Here is a 26,094-nt window from a genome sequence, read left to right on the forward strand (position 1 = left end):
TGCAATGACTAAATTTAGTGTTGCGACAAACACATGCTTGTGCTCATCTAAGTCTCAGCCCTACGATTTGAGCATATGAAATAAAATCTGGCATCGCACAAACAAGGCATCCAAAATGTACATAATGACGAATTGCATCAGCCCTACGATTTGAGCATATTAAATAAAAAAAAGGGGACAAATTACTTTCACAGAAAGGGCTAAACTTACATGCGCAAACATTTTCCTCCTTTATGCAGTTTGCCGATGTATAACTTTGCAGTGAAAGTCGTCGTGTCTCACCTTATCCTAACTGTTCTTTATGCTCTCAGTAAATGTAACGAGCCTTCATGCAATGACTAAATTTAGTGTTTCGACAAACATATGCTTGTGCTCATCTAACTCTCAGCCTTACGATTTGAGCATATGAAATAAAATCTGGCATCGCACAAACAAGGCATCCAAAATGTACATAATGACGAATTGCATTAAACAGCAAGGCCTTACAAAGTAAGCATGTGTTCGAATTTTCAAAGGCCATGAATAAAGTAGACATGCACAAACATTGAAATCGTAAATCTACCTACCTTTTTCTCCTAAATGCAGTTTTCCGATGTATAACTTTGCACTGAAACTCGTCGCTCTCACCTTATCCTAACTGTTCCTAATGCTCTCAGTATAAAATCGGGGACAAATGACTTTCACAGAAAGGCAGAAACTTACATGCGCAAACATTTTCCTCCTAAATGCAGTTTGCCGTTGTATAACTTTGCACTGAAAGCCGTCGTGTCTCACCTTATCCTAACTGTTCTTTATGCTCTGAGTAAATGTAACGGGCCTTCATGCTCTGACTAAATCTAGTGTTGCGACAAACACATGCTTGTACTCATCTAACTGTCAGCCCTACGATTTGAGCATATTAACTAAAAAAGGGGACAAATGACTCATCGCACAAACAAGGCATCCAAAATGTACATAATGGCGAATTAGAATAAACAGAGGTCCTTACAATGTAAGCATTTGTTTGAATTTGAAAACTTCATGAATAAAGGAGACATGCGACAACATTTATATCGTAAATGTACCTATTGGCGATGTACCAAAAAGAACTCAAACGCATTAAACAAAAACATGGTGAAATTGGACAAACGTATAAGCAACACAATGTAATTCTAAAGTGATTCATATTATTACTGCTTTGTTTGCGCGTGTAAAACTGAAAATTGTGGTCGTAATACCGCTGCTCAAAAGGACAAATTAATTTTACAGACAGGAAGGAACTTACAGTTTATATCGAAAGGCTCCAGTCCGCTGTCTCGAAGTATACCTCCTGAGATCGGTCGAGAAATCGAGAGGCTCCAGTCCACTGTCACGAAGTATACCTTCTGAGCTCGCTCGAAGAAATGTTTCTTTCCGTGGCTGTAGTCCTTTACATACTGTGGAAGACAAAAAAAAACGCAGTTAGTTCATTAAATAACAAAAGACTTGCAAAGTTTGTTGTTAAGAACATGTAGGTGAGATGTTCTTTAGGATGTTGCTGTCTCGACATATGTAAATTGCCGATAGGAGGCTGTCTGGCCGAATGAAAAGGTCGTGGATGCTGTGACTCGTTAGAGTACTTAGTGGCTATGTGCGACTTTTGCCGATCTTGAATATCAAAGCTTAGTGGTAGACGAGTTGGCGCCACGCTGCCTGCAAATACAAAAAAGAAATGCTGGTGAATATCATTTTGTTAAAGTAGAAAATCACGATAGCTCTTTGCAATAATTCCCTACACAGAAATAGCACGATATAAAATAACTTTTAAAGTAAGCATAATAGAATTACGACACCACGCCGCCGACAGATTCCTGCAAATAAAGGAAAAGAAATGAAGTTAGAAATTACTTTTGAAACGTAAAAAAAGCACTCCGGGTATTCGAAAGTGACAGTAATTGTTTAGTTACAAAACACATTGCTTACCTGCAAGTCGTCACGCCACGGATGAGACCCGACACGGAAATACTAGAGAGAACAGGCCAAAAAAGAAACATCAGAAGAACATAAACCAAATAGCCCGAACACCTGTTACGTTAAATCTACAACACGTGTAAAAAAAAAACAAATTCCATTTGAATCTATCTACACAGAGTCGCACTAAGACATGACCACAGCGCTTACCTTAAAGTCGTTCGTCCACGGTGAAGGAAACACGACACGTCACGGCAGGCTACACAGAAACACTAGAGAGAACAGCCCAGAAAAGAAACATTAAATGAATATAAACAAAAAAGGCTGAACACCTGTAAAAGAAATACTAATTACATTACAATTTAAATCGCGTACCTGAAATCCATTGGACCAAGGAGACGGAGACAGACAGCCAAAGATCCCATGACAAAATGGCGACCGGAAATCGTTCCCACGCCGCCACCGTTCAATTCCTGCAAAGAAAGGAAGATACATAAAGTCAAAAATACCTTTTCCATGTTAAAAAACTCCCGGGCATTGAAAAGGGACAGTCATTTGTTACAAAACACAACATGGCTTACCTGCAAGTCGTCACGCCACGAATGAAACCCTACACAAAAACACAAAAGAGAACAGTCCCAAAAAAGAAATACATTACAATATAAACAAAACAAGCTGAACACATAAAAGAAATTACAATGAAATAAAAAAGTAAATTACACAGCACACCATCGCTTACGTGCAAGTCGTCACGCCATGGAGGAGACCCGACACGGAAACATTCGAGAGAACAGGCGCAAAATATATAAAAGCAATAGGCACAACACTTGTAAACAAAAAAAGTATTACATGAAAATGTAAATTGCGTACCCGACACGAAAACACAATATTACAAAACACACCATCGCTTACCTGCAAGTCGTCACGCCACGAAGGAGACCCGAGACAGAAACATTAGAGAGAACAGGCCCCAAAAATAAATATACATTACAATATAAACCAAAAAGACAGAATACATATAAAACAAATTACAATAACATACAAATTTAAATCGCGTACCTGAAATCCATCGTCCCACGAAGCCAGACACCGAGCGCAAAATGGCGACCGGAAACCGCGACCACGCCCAGATCCCGGGACCACGCAGCGACGGCGAAAAAAACCTGCAAAAGAAGTGAGATAAATTAATTCTAAAAAAAGCTTTACAAAGTTACAAAAAGTCACAGTCATTAAAAACAGACAGTCATTTATTAATTACAACACACACCATCGCTTACCTGCAAGTCGTCACGCCACGAAGGAGACCCGACACAGAAACATTAGAGAGAACAGGCCCCAAAAATAAATATACATTACAATATAAACCAAAAAGACAGAATACATATAAAACAAATTACAATTACATACAAATTTAAATCGCGTACCTGAAATCCATCGTCCCACGAAGCCAGACACCGAGCACAAAATGGCGACCGGAAACCGCGACCACGCCCAGATCCCGGGACCACGCAGCAACGTTAAAAAATACCTGCAAAAAAAGTTAGATAAAATAATTCGCAAAAACGCTTTTCAAAGTTACAAAAACTCACAGTCATTGAAAAGAGACGGTCATTTATAAATTATAAAACACACCATCGCTTACCTGCAAGTCGTCACGTCACGAAGGAGACCCGACACGGAAACATTCGAGAGAACAGGCGCAAAATATAAATACATTACAATAAAAAAAGAATAGGCTGAACACATACAAGAAATTACATCGACATAAAAATGTAAATTAAAAAACACACTATCGCTTACCTGCAAGTCGTCACGCCACCAAGGAGACCCGACACAGAAACATTAGAGAGAACAGGCCCCAAAAATAAATACATTACAATATAAACCAAAAAGACAGAATACATATAAAACAAATTACAATAACATACAAATTTAAATCGCGTACCTGAAATCCATCGTCCCACGAAGCCAGACACCGAGCACAAAATGGCGACCGGAAACCGCGACCACGCCCAGATCCCGGGACCACGCAGCAACGTTAAAAAATACCTGCAAAAAAAGTTAGATAAATTAATTCGCAAAAACGCTTTTTAAAGTTACAAAAACTCACAGTCATTGAAAAGAGACAGTCATTTATAAATTATAAAACACACCATCGCTTACCTGCAAGTCGCCACGCCACCAAGGAGACCCGACACAGAAACATTAGAGAGAACAGGCCCCAAAAATAAATACATTACAATATAAACCAAAAAGACAGAATACATATAAAAGAAATACAATTACATACAAATTTAAATCGCGTACCTGAAATCCATCGTCCCACGAAGCCAGACACCGAGCGCAAAATGGCGACCGGAAACCGCGACCACGCCCAGATCCCGGGACCACGCAGCGACGCAAAAAAAAACCTGCAAAAGAAGTGAGATAAATTAATTCTAAAAAAAGCTTTACAAAGTTACAAAAAGTCACAAGAATTAAAAAGAGACAGTCATTTATTAATTACAACACACATCATCGCTTACCTGCAAGTCGTCACGCCACGAAGGAGACCCGACACAGAAACATTAGAGAGAACAGGCCCCAAAAATAAATACATTACAATATAAACCAAAAAGACAGAATACATATAAAACAAATTACAATAACATACAAATTTAAATCGCGTACCTGAAATCCATCGTCCCACGAAGCCAGACACCGAGCACAAAATGGCGACCGGAAACCGCGACCACGCCCAGATCCCGGGACCACGCAGCAACGTTAAAAAATACCTGCAAAAAAAGTTAGATAAATTAATTCGCAAAAACGCTTTTTAAAGTTACAAAAACTCACAGTCATTGAAAAGAGACAGTCATTTATAAATTATAAAACACACCATCGCTTACCTGCAAGTCGCCACGCCACCAAGGAGACCCGACACAGAAACATTAGAGAGAACAGGCCCCAAAAATAAATACATTACAATATAAACCAAAAAGACAGAATACATATAAAAGAAATACAATTACATACAAATTTAAATCGCGTACCTGAAATCCATCGTCCCACGAAGCCAGACACCGAGCGCAAAATGGCGACCGGAAACCGCGACCACGCCCAGATCCCGGGACCACGCAGCGACGCAAAAAAAAACCTGCAAAAGAAGTGAGATAAATTAATTCTAAAAAAAGCTTTACAAAGTTACAAAAAGTCACAAGAATTAAAAAGAGACAGTCATTTATTAATTACAACACACATCATCGCTTACCTGCAAGTCGTCACGCCACGAAGGAGACCCGACACAGAAACATTAGAGAGAACAGGCCCCAAAAATAAATATACATTACAATATAAACCAAAAAGACAGAATACATATAAAACAAATTACAATTACATACAAATTTAAATCGCGTACCTGAAATCCATCGTCCCACGAAGCCAGACACCGAGCACAAAATGGCGACCGGAAACCGCGACCACGCCCAGATCCCGGGACCACGCAGCAACGTTAAAAAATACCTGCAAAAAAAGTTAGATAAATTAATTCGCAAAAACGCTTTTCAAAGTTACAAAAACTCACAGTCATTGAAAAGAGACAGTCATTTATAAATTATAAAACACACCATCGCTTACCTGCAAGTCGCCACGCCACCAAGGAGACCCGACACAGAAACATTAGAGAGAACAGGCCCCAAAAATAAATACATTACAATATAAACCAAAAAGACAGAATACATATAAAAGAAATACAATTACATACAAATTTAAATCGCGTACCTGAAATCCATCGTCCCACGAAGCCAGACACCGAGCGCAAAATGGCGACCGGAAACCGCGACCACGCCCAGATCCCGGGACCACGCAGCGACGCAAAAAAAAACCTGCAAAAGAAGTGAGATAAATTAATTCTAAAAAAAGCTTTACAAAGTTACAAAAAGTCACAAGAATTAAAAAGAGACAGTCATTTATTAATTACAACACACATCATCGCTTACCTGCAAGTCGTCACGCCACGAAGGAGACCCGACACAGAAACATTAGAGAGAACAGGCCCCAAAAATAAATATACATTACAATATAAACCAAAAAGACAGAATACATATAAAACAAATTACAATTACATACAAATTTAAATCGCGTACCTGAAATCCATCGTCCCACGAAGCCAGACACCGAGCACAAAATGGCGACCGGAAACCGCGACCACGCCCAGATCCCGGGACCACGCAGCAACGTTAAAAAATACCTGCAAAAAAAGTTAGATAAATTAATTCGCAAAAACGCTTTTCAAAGTTACAAAAACTCACAGTCATTGAAAAGAGACAGTCATTTATAAATTATAAAACACACCATCGCTTACCTGCAAGTCGTCACGTCACGAAGGAGACCCGACACGGAAACATTCGAGAGAACAGGCGCAAAATATAAATACATTACAATAAAAAAAGAATAGGCTGAACACATACAAGAAATTACATCGACATAAAAATGTAAATTAAAAAACACACCATCGCTTACCTGCAAGTCGTCACGCCACCAAGGAGACCCGACACAGAAACATTAGAGAGAACAGGCCCCAAAAATAAATACATTACAATATAAACCAAAAAGACAGAATACATATAAAAAAAATACAATTACATACAAATTTAAATCGCGTACCTGAAATCCATCGTCCCACGAAGCCAGACACCGAGCACAAAATGGCGACCGGAAACCGCGACCACGCCCAGATCCCGGGACCACGCAGCGACGGAGAAAAAAACCTGCAAAAGAAGTGAGATAAATTAATTCTAAAATAAGTATGACATAAAAATCTAAATTGGGTACCCGACACGAAAACACTATTAGAAAAGACACCATCGCTTACCTGCAAGTCGGCACGCCACGGAGGAGACCAGGAGACAAACAGCGAGCCAAGGATCCCGACCGGAAATTGTTCCCCCCACCGGGCCGTCGCAAAATACCTGCAGAGAACAAAAAAAAATACGTGATTAAACATTTCGGATGGGGCATTCAAAAAATACAGGCATTTATATTACAAAAGACACCATCGCTTACCTGCAATTTGTTCCGCCGCAGACATAGAAACCCGACACGTCACCAAAGCCAAGTCCCGGCAACCTGAAGAGAAAAAACAAAAAAAAAAAATACGTGATTAAACATTTCGGATGGGGCATTCAAAAAATACAGTCATTTATAGTACAAAAGAAAACATCGCTTACCTGCAAGAAATCCCTTGGAGCACGGAGACGGACAGCGAGCCAAGGATCCCGATCGGAAATTGTTCCCCCCACCGGGCCGTCGCAAAATACCTGCAGAGAACAAAAAAAAATACGTGATTAACATTTCGGATGGGCCATTCAAAAAATACAGGCATTTATATTACAAAAGACACCATCGCTTACCTGCAATTTGTTCCGCCACAGACATAGAAACTCGACACGTCACCAAAGCCAAGTCCCGGCAACCTGAAGAGAAAAAACAAAAAATACGTGATTAAACATTTCGGATGGGGCATTCAAAAAATACAGTCATTTATAGTACAAAAGAAAACATCGCTTACCTGCAAGAAATCCCTTGGAGCACGGAGACGGAGACAGACAGCGAGCCAAGGATCCCGACCGGAAATTGTTCCCCCCACCGGGCCGTCGCAAAATACCTGCAGAGAACAACAAAAAATACGTAATTAAACCCATCGCTTACCTGCAAGAAATCCCTTGGAGCACGAAGACGGAGACAGACAGCGAGCCAAGGATCCCGACCGGAAATTGTTCCCCCCACCGGGCCGTCGCAAAAAAACTGCAGAGAACAAAAAAAAATACGTGATTAAACATTTCGGATGGGGCATTCAAACAATACAGTCATTTATATTACAAAAGAAAACATCGCTTACCTGCAAGAAATCCCTTCGAGCACGGAGACAGACAGCGAGCCAAGGATCCCGACCGGAAATTGTTCCCCCCACCGGGCCGTCGCAAAGTACCTGCAGAGAACAAAAAAAAATACGTGATTAACATTTCGGATGGGCCATTCAAAAAATACAGGCATTTATATTACAAAAGACACCATCGCTTACCTGCAATTTGTTCCGCCACAGACATAGAAACTCGACACGTCACCAAAGCCAAGTCCCGGCAACCTGAAGAGAAAAAACAAAAAATACGTGATTAAACATTTCGGATGGGGCATCCAAAAAATACAGTCATTTATAGTACAAAAGAAAACATCGCTTACCTGCAAGAAATCCCTTGGAGCACGGAGACAGACAGCGAGCCAAGGATCCCGATCGGAAATTGTTCCCCCCACCGGGCCGTCGCAAAATACCTGCAGAGAACAAAAAAAAATACGTGATTAAACATTTCGGATGGGGCATTCAAAAAATACAGGCATTTATATTACAAAAGACACCATCGCTTACCTGCAATTTGTTCCGCCGCAGACATAGAAACCCGACACGTCACCAAAGCCAAGTCCCGGCAACCTGAAGAGAAAAAACAAAAAAAAAAAATACGTGATTAAACATTTCGGATGGGGCATTCAAAAAATACAGTCATTTATAGTACAAAAGAAAACATCGCTTACCTGCAAGAAATCCCTTGGAGCACGGAGACGGACAGCGAGCCAAGGATCCCGATCGGAAATTGTTCCCCCCACCGGGCCGTCGCAAAATACCTGCAGAGAACAAAAAAAAATACGTGATTAACATTTCGGATGGGCCATTCAAAAAATACAGGCATTTATATTACAAAAGACACCATCGCTTACCTGCAATTTGTTCCGCCACAGACATAGAAACTCGACACGTCACCAAAGCCAAGTCCCGGCAACCTGAAGAGAAAAAACAAAAAATACGTGATTAAACATTTCGGATGGGGCATTCAAAAAATACAGTCATTTATAGTACAAAAGAAAACATCGCTTACCTGCAAGAAATCCCTTGGAGCACGGAGACGGAGACAGACAGCGAGCCAAGGATCCCGACCGGAAATTGTTCCCCCCACCGGGCCGTCGCAAAATACCTGCAGAGAACAACAAAAAATACGTAATTAAACCCATCGCTTACCTGCAAGAAATCCCTTGGAGCACGAAGACGGAGACAGACAGCGAGCCAAGGATCCCGACCGGAAATTGTTCCCCCCACCGGGCCGTCGCAAAAAAACTGCAGAGAACAAAAAAAAATACGTGATTAAACATTTCGGATGGGGCATTCAAACAATACAGTCATTTATATTACAAAAGAAAACATCGCTTACCTGCAAGAAATCCCTTCGAGCACGGAGACAGACAGCGAGCCAAGGATCCCGACCGGAAATTGTTCCCCCCACCGGGCCGTCGCAAAGTACCTGCAGAGAACAAAAAAAAATACGTGATTAACATTTCGGATGGGGCATTCAAAAAATACAGTCATTTATATTACAAAAGACATCATCGCTTACCTGCAATTTGTTCCGCCACAGACAAAGAAACCCGACACTTCAGCAAACGCAGGTCCCAGCAATGCCGGACCAGACTCGGGGGCGTTCCCGGCGTCGCGTGACGTGGCAAAAGCCAAAGAATGTCAGGAACGCCCCCGTGTCTGGTCCGGCATTGACGGACAGGCCCCTCGTCCAATGGCAAGGCTCCGTTTACGGAGCCAGCCAATCAACGACGAGGGCCGACCCAAAGCACCCTACAATTCTCAACAGGATTTCGCCTGCGCGGAAAAGCTGCGCAGAGCGCAGCTTCCGCTAGGCGAAACCTAAAAACGGAAAAATTAAAGCAGCTGCATAATTTTGTGGGCGTGCACATATGCCTTGCAAACACCTACAGCTCACAGATTAAAGTGTATTTCCCTTATATTCCTGACAAAGTAAATAAAACTAGTCCAGTCAAGAATACTTTTTTTTTTTTTTTGGAGTTCAAATCTGCTTTATTGTGTAATTTGAGACATGTCACACAGCTTGTTGTGCCTACAACCCGGAGGCCGGCAGCAGAAAGAAATTGAAATTGACACAGCCTTATAGCCGGCATCCCGGAGGCCCGGCGGCAATGCATGGAGGTAATGAGGTAGGGTAGCGCAACCGATGTTGCACGGCAAGGGAGGATGAGCAGCAGGAGAACAGTGTTTTTCTTTGGGGAAAAAAAGAAAGCTCTTTCCTCTCCGTTTTTGGTGTTCAGAACAACTTAACAAAACATCCCAACAATGCAGTAACTAAGAGGCAATTCATGACTACATGGTAGATTAAGCGGTGATGAGTTGGTGAGGCATACTATGTGAGCAGAGGCGTGCATAATAATGTGTGCGTGTCATAGTCGTCCCAGCAAGAGGGCCATTATAAGCCAGAAGCAATGCCGGATACGGAGCCCCAGAGAAACAGCCATCAGTGGGTGTTGTGACATATGTCGGGTAGGGCATAGAGTGACAGCGTGCAAGTAAGGAAGATCAGTGGGTAGTCAAAGGGAGTAGAGCCATGATGCAGGTGTCTCACGAGGTCCGGGGGGGGGGGTTAGTGAGAGTACAGCGGTCGGAGCTAGGGGGACCCCCATCCGGCTAGCACAAGGAGGAGACGTGCGCGCAGAAGCAGGGTCGCCAGCCAGGTCCGATAAAGGAGCAGTACGCTAATCTATGATAGGTTGATCGCCTGTCGGGTCTACGTCATCCGAACGCGCGAGTAGATATCGCACCAGTGGATCCCAAATGTCGCCGGGACGACTCGAAATGGGCAATAGTTCAGCAAATGTCGCATGTTGATCCTGGCAGTGAGTTAAATCACCCAGCCAGTCCTTGAATTTGGGCGCTCTGCCCCTTCCCCACCGGCATGCCACGCGTCTCTTGGCCAGCAGAAGCGCGGTATCAACGAATTTCCTGCAGGACCTAGGAAACTGCATAGTATCCCCAAGCAGGGCCACCAGCGGGTCAAAGGGCACAATCTCCTCAACCATCTCCGCGAGAGCGTCCACCACTTGCTGCCAGTAGCGCGCCACCTGGGGGCATGTCCACGCCAAGTGGAGAAAGTCGGCACCAGCGGCGCGGCAACGTTCACAGCGATCATCGTCCGCCAGGCCGAATCGTCGCTTCCTCACCGGCGTGTAATACACCCGCTGCAAGAATTTATAATGAATGATCTTCAATCTGCTGCTACCAGAGATGCGGGAGGTGAGCGCGCCGCAATGATGCCACTGCTCATCTGATATATCAATAGCGAGCAGCCGCGCGTTGGATTCTGGTACCGGGGCAACTCCCCTGAATTGACGGTAAAGGCCGGAGACCAAATGGGCCCCATCCTGTGAACACAATAAGAAGTGTAACGGTGGCAAAGTGTCGGGCTCGCTGGGAAATTCGGGCAGGATGTCTCTCATCCCCGCTCGTAGCCGCACATAGTAAAAGAGCTCGAAGGGAGTGTGTTCATGTTCAGCAAAGAACAGATCCGCCGACTTAAAGGTGCCATTGGAGAATAGGTCTCCCCAGCAAGAAACTCGTATCTTAGCACAGAGGTTGCGAAAGCCCAGTTCCCCCATAAGGGTAAGATTAGGGTGATGTGTAAGCGGCAACTTGGGCGAGTAGAGAAGTTTACAAACCAAGCTCTTAGTTATGCGACGCCACGCATCTAATGTGCAGGAGACCGACGTATTTGGTGTAGTAATGGAAGATTCAGGACAGTGGAGCAAACCATTGAGCGGGAGAGGATGTACAATCCAATCCTCAACTGCTATATGCGGCATGAAGGGAGTAGGAGCCATCCAGTGGTAGGCGAAATGCGCCTGCGCACACTGATAGTAGGCCTCAAAATCAGGAACATCAAAATCTCCCTTTTCGTAGGGGAAGGTGAGCGTGGACCACTTGAGCCGGGGATTCCTGCCTCCCCAAAAGAGCCGTCGCAACTCCGACCGCAGGGTTCGGAAGAAATGAGCACCAGGAAAGTAAGGTATATTGTGAAAAAGGTAAGGAAAGCGGGGGAGCACCACCATTTTTATGAGCGACGCTCTCCCGGCCATAGACAGCGGCAGGGTAATCCAGCAGTCCACTGAAGCAATCGGTTTGGTTATCGCTACCCCGTAGTTGGATCGCAGTGTCTCGTGAGATGTAGATCCCAAGATAGCGGAGATCAGACCGAGACAACTCGAGTGGGTAATCAAGAGGGAAAGTAGTCACCGCTTCGGTTAGAGGGAAAAGTTGCGACTTGGACCAGTTGATATGGACACCAGACATCCCGCCAAACAGTACAAACTCTCTGAGTAAGGGATTGAGGTATATTTCGGGGTGTTTGACATACAGTGTGATGCCACCCGCATAAAGGGACACATCAATCTGGCGCTGCAAGCATTGCACTGCACCACCACGATGTAGTTGGCGCAATCGACAGGCAAGAGGCTCGACATCTATGGCGAACAATAGGGGGGGTGAGAGGGCACCCCTGTCTTGTGCCCCTGGTTAGTGCGATAGGCTGTGATAAGTGACCATTGATCAGTATTCTTGCCAAAGGGCGAGTATACAGCAGGTGGACCCAGGATATAAATAATTTGGGAAACCCCATACTAGCCAGCACCGAGAACAGGTATGGCCACTCGACAGAGTCGAAGGCCTTGGTCGCGTCGAGAAATATGGCCGCCACAGGTGTGTCAGGGTGCACCATGCGGAGCAGGGAGAAGAGCGTGCGAAGGTTGTGGGAGGTAGATCTACCCACCACAAAGCCTGATTGATCGGGCAGTACGAGTCTAGTCTTTAATAGCGACAGCCGGGTGGCCAAGACTTTGGCGAGTATCTTGACGTCACAATTTAGGAGGGAGAGCGGGCGATAAGAATTACAGGATTTGGGGTCTTTATCAGGTTTAAGGAGAGATGTGATCACCACTTCGCGCATGGAACAGGGGAGCATCCCATCGCATAGGGATTCCGAGAAGACCTCGCTGAGTACCGGGGCCATGATGTCGATGTAAGCTTTATAGAATTTGGCCAGTATGCCATCGAGTCCCGGGGCTTTGCCATTCTTGAGGGACATAATGGCCTCACGCACCTCATCTAGCTCAAACGGTGCCGCAAGGAACGCCCTATCTCCATCACTAAGCCAGCACAGTGCCACGTCGTTGAGGTAGTCGGCATAGGACACATCGGGCCCCGTCGTGGAAGTGTAGAGTGAATGGTAATGCGCCACGAAGGTAGCAAGGATCGCATCTGAGTCCCTGATAGTAGTGCCAGAGCTGTCGGTGAGTTCTAATATAGTGTTATGTGCTCGCGGTGGTTGTGTGATCACAGCAAGTGCCTTCCCGGGCCTGTCCCCCTCGCAGTATTTGCGGGCCTGCCAGTGTTTGCCCCTGAACTTGGCTTCTTGCGCAGCCTCCTTCTCATACCGTGACAGCGTCTCCCTAAATGTGGCCTGCAGGTCGGGGCTGTTGTTGGATACCATTCGTAGTTCTAAATCCCGTAATTCTTTCTCCAATGTGCTGATGGATGTGAGGATAGTACGTAGTACACCATGGCCTTTGGAGATGCAGTACCCTCTAATAGTGACCTTGAATGCCTCCCATATGTGCTCAACAGAGTCTACCGACCCCTTATTCCTAGCGAAAAAATCTGCAATCTCTTCCCCTAGTTCAGTGTGAAACAGGTTATCAAGGAGGATATAAGGGCGAAGTCTCCATTGCGGTCGTGGACTGTCCCATCCCATCCCGGTGTGCGAAAGTGGAGCAAGACAGGACTGTGATCAGAGTATGTCCTCGGCAGGTGACGGACCCCCACCAGTTCCACAGCGACATCCCTCGTGATAAAGAAATAGTCTAAACGTGCCCAGGTCCCGGTATGTGATGTAAAGTGTGTGCCTTCCCTTCCCAGGGGGTGCAAGTGCCGCCAGGCGTCCAATAGTCCGCCCTCCAGCGCCTCCCGTGCCCTGGGCTTGTAGGAGCAGACCCCATCCGCTCTATCCAGCTGAGGCAGCAACGCCAGATTGAAGTCCCCTCCCCAGACCACGTGTCGTGACTCAACAGAGAGGATTTTGCCCCAAAATGTAGTGAAAAAGGCGGGTGTGTCAACATTAGGTGCGTACATGGTTACAAATGTAAAGGTGTCGCGGCCTATCCTGCCCCATAGCAGCGCATAGCTGCCTTCCCTGTCAAGTAGTTCCCCATACTTCTGAAATGGGATCCTGCGAGCAATGAGGATAGCGACTCCCCTCGAATAGGTGGAATATGAGAAGACACGTTCTCCTGCCCACCTACTCGCGAGAGATGTCCCGCCTTGTGGTGACAGATTTGTTTCCTGCAACATAGCTACCTGCCCATGATGTCTATCGAGATAAGCAATAACATTACGACACTTTCTGGCATTATTCAACCCTCTAATATTCCAGGATAAACAGGTCAATTGTGTGTTCACTGCTGGAGTAGCCATGGACAGCACAACAAGAAACATATCAGTGCTGGTATAGGCAGCATGAAAAAACCACCTCCGCACCACCAGCACCGGAGCCTACACCAAGATATAGTCCAAGCATACAGTCCAAGAAATGATTGCCTCATGAAACAACCCCCCCTCCACCCACCCCAGCATCCCAATCATGCCAGCAGCCAAGCAATCCCACCCAGCAACCCACCCCCCCCCCTCCCCCCAACTTAAGCAACATTAATAGCTGAAACACCAGCAAGTCAAAGGGGATCTCCCAGTGGGGGTAAGACATAGAGTACGCACAGCCACTTCCTAGACCCCAGCCTTGTTTCTGTGCCGCCCTCGGTGGAGACTAGGGCCAGGAAAGTGGTCCTTGGTTTACATTACCATAGGAATGTAGAGTCCGTGCAGGGTCATCGTCCACTTGGTCCCCCACGCCTGTGCGCCAAATTGCAGGAAAACCATAAACCAGCGCAGTCAAGGTGCGCAGTGCAGTGGGTGTGAGCAGTTAGTCTTCGTGTGGCGCCGGGGATAAGTCTGCATTGTCACGATCCTCCGCAGCGTCCTGGTCCTCCCTGCGTGCCTTTCGGAGCGATTTGAGAAAGTCTTCTACTTTCTGCGGATTGGTGAAGAACCGTTGCTTGCCCTGGTGGGTGACTCGCAGCTTTGCAGGGTACAATAGTGCATAATGTGAGCCTCTCGCAGCTTTTTCTTTACTGGTAGGAACTTGCGCCGTTCTTCCTGAACCATTGGCGTAAAGTCTGGGTAGATGGAGAAAGTGACACCATTATATTGCAGCGACCTTTGAGACCGGGCCGCCCGGAGTGCAGTGTCCCGGTCGCGGTAGTTCAGCAGCCGAGCAATTATGGGGCGCGGTGGCAGGCCGGGGTTGGGCATAGGCGCCAAGGAGCGGTGTGCCCTTTCGACGATGAACTGAGACGAAAAAGCGTCCTCACCAATGGAACCCTTGAGCAGTTTCTCAATGTATAGCTCCATTCTGCCCGTATCCGTGGACTCCGGCCCATTGGTGACCCGTATGTTGTTTCGACGGCTACGGGCTTCCAAATCCTCATTTTTTGCTGCTATGATCCTGAGTAGGTTGTCCATCCTGGACAGTTGAGTGGTGTGAGATGTGGCAACATCCGAGGTGTCGGAGATACGCTGCTCCGCAGCCGTGATGCGCTCCTCATGACGGTCGACCTTGTGTACCAGTGCGTCCAGCCGAGCGGTGACACCATCGACTTTCTCAACAACAGTGGCGAAGCCTTGTCTCATCTCCTGTATCAGGCTAGTCAGGTCAGCGTCTTTAGCAGGAGAAATGGTGGCCTTCGGGAGCGACGTGCTAGGGTCCGGGTCCAGCTGCGTCGATTTCGCGCCCTTTCTCGCGGCATCAAAACTGAGTTTGGTTTGGCAGTTCTCTGGTCGCACCATGATGGCGCTGGGGTGCAACACCCTAGGACCGTGGGATGCGGAAGCCCCACGGGCCGTCGGTCAGGGACGCTATCACCAGGATGCAGGGCCACAGTAGGTGCGAGACAGGATAGCGCCCAACTGTGCAGCAAGGGTCTTGATGGAGACGATGCGGGGTCCTGGTGAGGCAGGGCAGGCCCTGTGTGGTCCGTTGGCTGGGGGGGGCGACTGATCCCAAGTAGCGGTGGTATCAGAGCCCAGCTTCTTATCCCCGCTATGTATGCTGGCGGCTCGACAGGCCCAGACGTGAGTGAAGGAAGAGCTCCCGAGCCTCAAGTGGGGATCGCAACTCAGGTGTGGTGTTCGACCTGGGGTTATTTCAGCAGGCCCGCCTCACACAGCACAGCCAGCAGAGGAAGGAGCAATGCCATATAAATTAAGGGAGATTGAGGAGGGTCCCAGACTTCTCCGCATGGAAGTCACGGCAGTGCGGCAGCATGGGACGGTGTCCCGATGGCAGGAGCAATGTGGGTGACCAGGGCCGGCCGAGGCCCGAAGCGGTAGCTGCAGCAGTCCCAAGGGCCCAGGCCCGATAGTCGGCCCCCCCGTGGGCAGCACACCAATCTGCGCCGTCTCTCGAGGGCTTAAAATAAGCGTAGGCACCTCCGGGGGCTCGGGAGGTGTAGCGTCCGCCCCTCGGCAGCCTTCAACGCAGGAGGACAGCGGCCACCCGCAGTGCTGTGAGCGAGGGTAGCAAGGGCAGCGGGGGGGGCCTCCGCACAATCAGGCAGGCCGCCTCTTACCTCCGCCGCAAGTCCGCCGGCTAGAGTCTGTCCAGGGGTCCGCCAGCCGCGCCGAGGAGCGGCCTAGTCCCTCGTGGCCATCCCCGGTCTAGCGTAGCTCGTTGTAGCCAGCCGCGCACACTCCTCCGCTCCGAGTCACCAGCCGGCAAAACTTCAAAGAGGCACAGCTCCGTCCCCGAGCCTCACAGCGCCTCCAAACTTGGGACGAGTGTGGGGACAGTTGCCCTGCAGCAGATGACCTGGAATTTAGGCAAACGTGGATCCCGTGGCAAAGGATAAGTGAAGGATTACGATCCAAGGAGCGGGAGCTGCGAGCCTAAGCAGCCATTCCTCTTGCGCGCCCTCTAGCGCCCCCTCAAGTCAAGAATATTTTATTCGATCTAAAATGCACATGGATCTTAAAAGCAAGATTTATCCTCTTATTAGTGCATATTAAAAGAAAATAATAAATAGACCAAGTAAAATAAATACTTCAAATGATTATCTGTCATAATTACTTAATAAGCCTTCTTGCCTTTATAGCGATAGACATTAAAAAGGATGCTGCAGACATAGTAATCAAGGAGCATTTGCAGGAAATATAAACCTGGTCAACAGAATAAAATTAGTCAGAACTTTACCAACTGGATCCAAGGGAAGCAAAGTTTATTTATATCCCGAACAAATCAATAACCGATACTTTTGTGTGCAGACCATTTCAATGAGAATTGCAAAACAATCAGCCAGAGAGAGGAAGACACATTGTTATCATACAGTGTGCTTGGAGCCCAGCCCGTCCATTGCTTGCAAATGGTTGACTTCATTGTTATTCTCATTGGCTTGCTTCTTGGCTGTGTGGGCTTTCCGTCCTCTTCATGTTTGTCCTGTCCCTGTAGCATAAATAGTATTACTATGTCCTTCAGTGTTCGCTTTTTCAGATGCTGCTATTTTCTTTTCGTTTAAGCACTCAAGGAGAGTGCTTGTGTTTGCTCACTGACTCCCTTGTGTGCTTCTCTTCCTCCCACATGCTTCATATTCCTCTCTCTTGCCTGTTAGCTTCTCCCCAACTTCTTGTGTTAGCTTCTCCCCAACTTCTTGTGTTACCTTCTTCCCAAGTGCTTTCTTACTTCCAGCTTTATGTTGCTCACGTTTGGCCGTTTGATTCCCTCCCATGCCTCTGTGTCATTTTGGGACTCAGTAACTACTAGTCTGTGTAGGAGACGCCCAATGGCTTCTGTGGTCTACATGGCGTATAGGGTGCCGCAAAGGGTATATTAGAAACGCATGAGCGCTATAGCCTGTGTTTTTATGGTGATATATGCATTATGATTCACATGTTTTAATTCCCTAAACTGCTGCATTGCATGGCCCGATACTATGACGCATATCGTTTAGATTCTTGTTTATTCAGGCTAATGAGTACCATTTCCGGATCTGCACCATACTAATAATACATGGTGATTTATATGTTTTCTGCTATAATTATATATAAGGAATCAAAAATTACTTATGACGCTTTTTATTATAACTTTGCAACATGCTGCACAACAGCCACATTACTCTATAACATAGCCAATAGCTCTGACTAAACACTTCTAAGATCCAAAGGGCGAGACCGTTTGGCTACGCCAATGCTTGTTTTTCTGTAGTTACTGCTTCAACTCTGATCGGTTACTAAAGTAGATGCGTCATTTTGTAGACATGCCTACAAAATGCCATGACTGTTCGCTTCAGGGGCTTATTTCTAATTCCTTAGCCATGCTGCAGCACAACATCAGGATGCTGTGGAGCGTTGCTAAAAATCTTTTGTAAAGCTAATAGGTATCAAGGGCAAGACCTATTGTTGCTGCAAAGTGATTTCGTTTTTTAAATCGATTCTCCAGCTTCAGAGCAGAGATTCACTGAGTTGTCGCGCCTTGCACTCAGTTCCAGTGCCACTGACAAACTAGGGCAAAACGCAGCTGTATAGTAGCATTCTTGTTATATTGCAACACCCTACTTAGTGCACTTGCATGAACATTGCAAACACGGTCCAGAATGAAAGACCTGAGGCGTGGGGGGTTCCACAACCACGCTTAAGAACACTCAGACCTTTACTTAGCATTTGCATTGGTCATTGAGCCCTATTTTACTTGTATTATTACGCCGAACAGCGTGAGTACTATAAATGTGTTTATTTTATTTTTTATATGTTCTTCTGTGTGAATGAAAGATACATTTTTCAAAACTATTCCTCTGTTTGGAGAATGAGCTTAAGTGTCAATTAATACATCTGGTACGGTCTTGGCAGAGTTCTCCAGTTTCACAGTTCCAGTCATTAGCAGCTCAGCCAGACTAATATTTTATGTTTGCGTTGCGGGATTTGTAGTTCTTTTTTTGATCCCATTAGAAAAGCAGGACACGAAGCCCCAAAATGCCCTTAATATCTTGGGTGCGCTGTTCACGCATGGACCGAAGATACTTGAGAGCTCTTTGAGGGCCACAGTTCTGCATGCAGCCCCCACTGTTCCCATTCGCTAACCAGGTCTAGTAGTGGGGCGTACAAGATAAGTATTTTTGATCCCATCCACTCCTCTTGACTATAAGCGCCTTTACCCCTCCTGTTGTTGCGTGTTCCTGGCGTCTCCCGGCGTGCTGTTTGAGTTCAGGCATGTAAGGAACGCCCCCATACCGGGACAGTTGTTGTTTAATTTTGGCTCTGGTCGGTGAAGGACAAAATGTACAATCGGTGAGCTACTTTCATAAACAGCCCGTGCCACAGGGCTTCCGGTGAGGCTGGCTGTGAGATGGGATTGTACTGGGAGCTCATAACCGGGCAGTACAGGGGCTTTCTAAAGCCCTACCAGCTGTGCGAGAGGCCGGGCTGTAGGAGAGATTTGAAGCGGTATTTTGGAGATCGGACGTTCGGTGGTCCCACTAGGAAATTGCTATTTGTGCTGCAGGTTTGGAGCGGTGCAGGGTCACTCGGGGTTGACTGTGAAGGGGGGGGGGGGGGGGGAGTGCGGGGGCGGTCCGTGTTTGGGGAAAATGCAACGATTCTTAGTGTGATAAGAGCAATACAGGGCGCTCTAGGAGGCCCCTAGCCTGCAGGCTGCGATCGATCTCCGAATAGCTAAAAGGCCTGTAGCAGATTAGGCTTCACGCAGAGGGCTCCGAATGGAGACTGTGAGCCGTGCAGGTCCCTGGCCTTGTGGGAGCCCCGTAGACTAACAGGCAGGGGCGTAGGAGACACTAAAATTCTGGGGGGGACAGGGACAACGTTGTTGACTTTCCAGTGCCCCTATACAAATCACAGCCCGTTAAACAAATATAATCGCATACTTTCGAAGTGAAATATTGAGAAAAGCAGGCATGTAGTCACAGTTTGCATTATGCTTTATTGTTATGTACATTCATATAGTAATCAGACCAAATGTAAAAAGAACATGTATATGAATCTTGCATCTTCTTGTCCCAAGCAAAGAAAGGTCGGTGACTTATGGTGGGGGCGTAATGTTTGCGTGCATTATGGTTTGAAAAGTACCTGCTGCTGCATTCCTGGTCTCCAGCAATTTTCTGGCAACAATAAAAATGTGAAGATAAATTCAGTGATTAATGTTCTTATTGAGAGAGGGCCCGATTCACAGAACTAATTTAAGAAAAAATCCTAAACTTACTACTTTGGAATTCACAGAAGTTAGGATTTTGTCTTAAGGTTGTCTTAAGACAAACTTAAGACAAAATCCTAACTTCTGTGAATACCAAAAGTAGTAAGTTTAGGATTTTGTCTTAAGTTAGTTCTGTGAATCGGGCCCAGAGATCAGAGGTTTGTCTAGTGGAAGTATTGACTCATGGTAAGGTAGCCACAGTGGGTTAATATGCCTGCTGCAAAGAACATGTACCACGCATATCACAAAATGCATATCATGTAAATAGATCAGTGAGTTACTGTTTTTGTCTGAGAGATTTTTTTGATATTTGCAGTTTATAAGTTAACATTGAACAGTGAGCTATTAACCGTCATCAAAGAGTTGCATAAAAACTTCAAATTATAGATTAGAATGTTATGATTTTTCCCCAGCCTTTCTATACCCTAATGTCGGAAAATGGGTTCATTGGGATAGAAATCAATTCTGATTATTAAAGAGAACCCCCCCAAACATGGTGTTATGTTTTAAGTTTGTGTTTCTCTAGTGTTGCAAAGCCACCCTGTGCCCTGGGCACTCCCCAACTTTTTTCTGACTTGTACAGGTGCTACCTGACTCTGACTGACCCTGGCCTCTGCCTAAACAGGCCCAGGGCCAGTGCTATTCGGAAACAGACACTTAAAAATACAGTGAAAACACCTACATACACTAGGGTGCACTATGGGTTAGGGTACTCCTATGATTGGCATGGCCTCTCCTATAAGGCCCTAGTACATAATAGGGCAGGGGGTTCAGAACTACCTTTAATTCCCTAGAATATAATAGGGCATGACAGTTTAGAGGCCAGCGGCCCTTTCTGCGCTTGCATGTGTGCACTGCTGAAGCCTGAGGTCAGTTTAAAAGTCGCCCTGTGTTGTAGGACTGCTGGGGAACTTACATACTAATCAACTACAATGTTGGGGCAAACTTAAGTTAAGTGGGAAAATGTTTTCCACTTAACTATGGCTGTATCATATTTGCCACATAATACATCATCTGCTGCATAATCTAACAATTTCACCCAAAACAATTTTGTAGCTCAAATGGATCAAAAAATACTAAAAGAAATGGGACTTATGTTGCTGTGAACTGTAGGGCCCTTTGCAATGGTTGACTGGTCACCTTTCTCACTGCTGCATTTGTATGTTACACAGTTATTAATGAGGCAAAATAATCAAGTATCATAAAATGTACCACATTACGCTGTAGCCTTTTTATTGTTGCATAATTTAGTCAGCACTGCGACATACTTTTGGCCTCCATTGCTGCAAAAATCCAGTAGCTCGAAAGCAGGCTGCACATGTTAAACATGTCTGTGCATGAAGCAGAGACCAAGAAGTTTGCAAACTTAGGGGCGGATTACGATGGCAGACAGACTTCAGTCTGTCCGCCATCGAATCGGGGAATGGGACCGCTGTCCTTCAAGGTGGCGGCCCCACGATAGGCATTACAGTGCGACTGCCACTACGACGTTCGCAGTGCCTATCTATCATCCACTGCAATGTAAAAAAGGGACATGCTACATATATCACTGCACTACGTGGCAGGCACAATGTGGTGCCTGCCACATGGGGCAGTGATATGTAGGGGGGCATCATAGATGACCCCCAGGTTCCACGTCTGGGGACTGGGGGGAAAGGGGCCTGCTACCGGCCCCAAATGTCCCTTTCCGCCAGATTTTTCATGGCGGGTGAACCGCCATGGATAGGCTGGCAGGTAAGGGACATCGTAACCCCTAGAGCGTTGCCTGGTAGGCACCACCAGCATTGTAGGAACCACGAGCCCCTCCGCTGCACTGGCGGGCTCAAGGAGCCTGTTGGGTGTGTGGCGGTTGGTCTTTACAACCGCCAGGGAGCCACCCACCATTTTAATATGGCGGGCGGTGATGCAGTCACCGATGGCGGTGGGACATCCACCGACGGGGCTACGTGGCGGTCTTACCGCCATTACAATCACCCCCTTAAGTTTGGTGTGCATGCAAATCCTGCACTGCCAACCCCTGTTAAGTTGCACGACTACTGCTGAAAAAGGCCAATGGTTGTACCAATTGGTGAAGTGGACTGACAGAGTCACAGTCGATCTAGGGTGTGCTTCTTGGTATAAAACACAAAAGAGCAGACAAGGTCTTCAGGTGGTGTGTAACTACACATGCAACCGTAAGGCACTGATGGAAAACGCATGGGACAAAGGGTTGTTAAAACTAGGGGACTATTAGTCACAGAACAGGCTAAAAAATTCCATCAGACCATCCATCTGGTGGAATTGCGTCATATGGGAATCAATGATCATACCAACCCGAATCTGACCAAATAGTGTCGATTAGGGAAGGTTTGTCAAAAAAATAGTCCTGTTGTGACACCATGAAGTGTTGTGAATGGACAAAGTGCAGTGCTAACAGAAAAGGGTGTAAAATAAAATTAACTACCAAGACACCAAAGAACATTGCAATAGGAGTCTCAGTGTGTAAGATTAAAAACACGCCGAGTAGTAAGACTACTCAAAGGCGCTGTGCAGTGTGGTCGACATGTTTCAGCTGTAGGAGCCATTAGCTCAGCTTTCTTCAGGACCTTAAACAAGGGAAAAGCTACTGCAACTACATTAAATAAAGTCAATGTACTCTTCTTCAAATACGAGCGGAAGTGGAGGTCACCTCCACTTCCGCTCGTATTTGCAGCGAGAGCACCGACGGACAGAGCGGGGCCTCATACTCCCGAGCGGTTGCCGGGTGAGGTGAGGTCGTCACCCACACAAAGCTGGGAAGAAGAGTCTTTCTCCTTCCAGTGGACATTTAAGTATACTAGTTCCTGGTATATATGTAACTCTATATCAGTACATTGACTTTATTTTTTACTTGTATAGATTTAATGTAGTTGCAGTAGCTTTTCCCTTGTTTAAGGTCCTGAAGAAAGCTGAGCTAATGGCTCCTACAGCTGAAACATGTCGACCACACTGCACAGCGCCTTTGAGTAGTCTTACTACTCGGCGTGTTTTTAATCTTACACACTGAGACTCCTATTGCAATGTTCTTTGGTGTCTTGGTAGTTAATTTTATTTTACACCCTTTTCTGTTAGCACTGCACTTTGTCCATTCACAACACTTCATGGTGTCACAACAGGACTATTTTTTTGACAAACCTTCCCTAATCGACACTATTTGGTCAGATTCGGGTTGGTATGATCATTGATTCCCATATGACGCAATTCCACCAGATGGATGGTCTGATGGAATTTTTTAGCCTGTTCTGTGACTAATAGTCCCCTAGTTTTAACAACCCTTTGTCCCATGCGTTTTCCATCAGTGCCTTACGGTTGCATGTGTAGTTACACACCACCTGAAGACCTTGTCTGCTCTTTTGTGTTTTTTACCTTGATATAGGGGCGCGAGCAGTAAGGTCAGTAAATATTCCCCCGACCCTCCACACACCTGTTTGTTTTTTTGTGCTTCTTGGTATGCCTGCTCACAAGACTGGAGGTGAACTGCAGTATGGATTGTGGTGGACAGGCTTTCAAGGTTAACTCACACTTGCCATCGTTAGGGTCCCCCTGCGGGGGCTAAGACACCAGGGCTTCTAAGGTCTATTGGGCCTTCTGTGGTCTGGTGGACTGGTCATGAAGACTGAACATGATTCTCCAGTTCCAAATTCAGCAGCTCTGGCCAGAGTGCCACATCCTCTCCCACATTGAACACCATACTGCCCCACTGAGAGAAACTCGCACTGCCTTCAGCTACACCTCAATTGTGCTGTGACTAAATAAAAATTATGCACTAGACAACAGTAAAATGCTACCTGAAAAAAATGAATAAGACCCTGAAAAAAGCAAACACTCATAGGGAATGAAAGAATATGCAAAGTATGTGACTTGTAATCAGTAATAATATGATTATCTTAACGGTTTTAAACTCATTATTCAAAAACTCATTATTCAGAAATCAGTAAGTAATTTTGCCTGAAAAGTTCAGGACATGGCTACAGGACCAGGAAGGGACTTGTTTCAATGTCCATTGCTTATATCGTTTCAAAATGTAAGCAGTTTGGTTTAAAAATGACCACATCCCCGAACACAGAGCCGCATTTTATAAGCTAAAATAATTAGAACAGTTGAAAACGATCATATTAAACGTTTCCATTCCAACCATCAACCAGGTATTGCTGTCCCTTTGGGAATGGTGCACTTACCCACCCTGGGAAAACTGTTGTTGAAAGAAAATAACGCTTTCACTGGCAAACTCTGTAAAGTGGCGCTAATGTGTGTGGGTGTAAAAAATAATTTGGCCTGTCTGCAGACCACCCTGTATTGCTTTATTTAGGAATTTAATTATTTTGCTCTACGTTCTGAGGTTTTCCTTTTGAATAGAAAACGGTCGGAAAATGAGGACATTTCCAGCCAAAGTGTTCCACCTTTTTTGGATCCATTTCACAGGGGAATAGAGCAAGAAAAGGAGAGGCAAGAGAGAGTACAAGAGCTGTCTCTTGAAATCAGCACGTAAGGAGGAGCGAGACAGACAGAAAGAGATGGAGGAATAAAGAGAGAGAGAGAGAGATGGGGAGGAGGGCAGCTGCCAGAGGCAGATCAGGAGAAGTGGACACTTTCCTTGCCTTCTCTGGGCATGAAGAAAAAGAGGCAGGTTTTTTTTCCTTCTCTCACCTTCCCAGGAGGCCAAGCCTTACTGCAGCATAACAAAGGGCAGAGGGCGGGTGGCCTCTTTGACTCCAGGCAGGTCAAGTGCATGGCCATTAGCACACTAATGGCCCTGCCACAGACAGGAGAGCGAGTGGAAATTCTTGTGTCCCCGTGTCCCCCCCACTCCAAAATCTGGGGGGGGGGTATATCCCCCGCACTTCCTACGCTCATGCTAACAGGTGCCGTTTGCGGCATCGGATTGGGAAGGCGGGCATTGGGCGATGGGTCGGTGCCTCAGGGTCACCTGGGGGGCCGGTTTTTTAGGCCTCTGCAAACCGGCCCCAGAGACTTAATTTCTTCCCCGTTCCCGCCAGTCCATTGTAATGGGGTGCCAGCATCATGGGCACTCCCCTGCCGCGTTGCAACCTGAATGCTGGGGTCCAGGTGTTGTTTTGGTCTTTGGTGTATTCGCATCTCAGCACCCTGCCTCTTGTGACCTGCCGGGCCAGAAGCAGTGTTATCACCCACTGGGCCATAGAGTTTAAGCCTTGAGGAATAAATTGTGAATTAGCGTTTGTGGCACCAGCGGAGCAGTGGGGGCAGGCTTCCAAGCAGGACTCGAAGCCCCAGCATCCAGCGGGGCTGCCAGCGGACAGGCAGCCCCTCCTCCTCAGCACCGGGCACTTTTACTGCTCGCTCCTCCCGCTTCGTGGGAGACTCTTCGCGTTTGTGGCACCACGGAGCAGTGGGGGCAGGCTTTCAAGCAGGACTCGAAGCCCCAGCATCCAGCGGGGCCACCAGCGGACCGGCAGCCCCTCCTCCTCAACATCGCCTCCAGGAGGATTTAACTGACTGAGCTTCCTCGCAACGCGGGACGTGCGTGGGCGTGCGCTGGGCTAAGCCCGGGCAAAGGGCGGGCCGTCTGTGGCCGTCGTGGGCAGACAAGAGCAGGGCAGGGCCCCGTCCCTTTGAGGCTCGCGACAAACTGGAAAATTGTGAGGACTGGTAAGGACTGTAGCTCCTGGGACTTAACATAGCCGTTTCCATTGTTTATGAGTTTATGAGCATATGAGTGCCACTGTTTCCAATAACCATTAATTACAAAGTAATTAAGAGTTTTTAGGATTAATTCCAACCTGATTAACTTCTTTTAATTTTAAAGTCTAGCCTAAAGAATTCAATCATAATGGAGAAACGAAAGAGTACTGTGGGTACCTTGAATGCTTTTTTGATTAGAGCAGAATCACTCCTCAACCACGAGATTCAATTAACCGAGCGTAGGCTCTCACTCGATCCCCTACAGTTCCCGTTGACCAGAGCGGAGGAACCTACTAGCTCACTA

The 26,094-nt window shown here is 46.4% G+C and overlaps 2 protein-coding genes across 9 annotated transcripts in view; one reads left to right on the forward strand and one right to left on the reverse strand.

The window, feature by feature from the left end:
- LOC147703676 (uncharacterized) overlaps positions 1-9,406 on the reverse strand; it is a 29,119-nt gene extending 19,713 nt beyond the window's left edge. The window contains exons 1-3 of one of the 3 annotated variants that reach the window (XM_086932034.1): positions 2,511-9,406; positions 2,305-2,402; positions 1,265-2,201 (exon numbers count right to left, since the gene is read on the reverse strand). The gene's annotated coding sequence lies outside the window, so the exon portion shown is untranslated. Of the gene's footprint in view, positions 1-1,264 lie in introns of all 3 variants that reach the window. The other 2 variants (XM_086932033.1, XM_086932032.1) reach the window with 2 other exon arrangements.
- The window catches only part of BCKDK (branched chain keto acid dehydrogenase kinase), a 392,864-nt gene that overhangs the window by 34,814 nt on the left and 331,956 nt on the right, over positions 1-26,094 (forward strand). The window contains exon 1 of one of the 6 annotated variants that reach the window (XM_086932030.1): positions 19,144-19,192. The exons of 4 other annotated variants lie outside the window; for them this stretch is intronic. The gene's annotated coding sequence lies outside the window, so the exon portion shown is untranslated. Of the gene's footprint in view, positions 1-19,143; positions 19,193-19,234; positions 19,407-26,094 lie in introns of those variants that run through there. One more of the 6 variants, XM_086932027.1, reaches the window with a different exon arrangement.

This window comes from Lissotriton vulgaris, chromosome 7 (genome assembly GCF_964263255.1).
Source record: "Lissotriton vulgaris chromosome 7, aLisVul1.2, whole genome shotgun sequence".
Classification (NCBI taxonomy): domain Eukaryota; kingdom Metazoa; phylum Chordata; class Amphibia; order Caudata; family Salamandridae; genus Lissotriton; species Lissotriton vulgaris.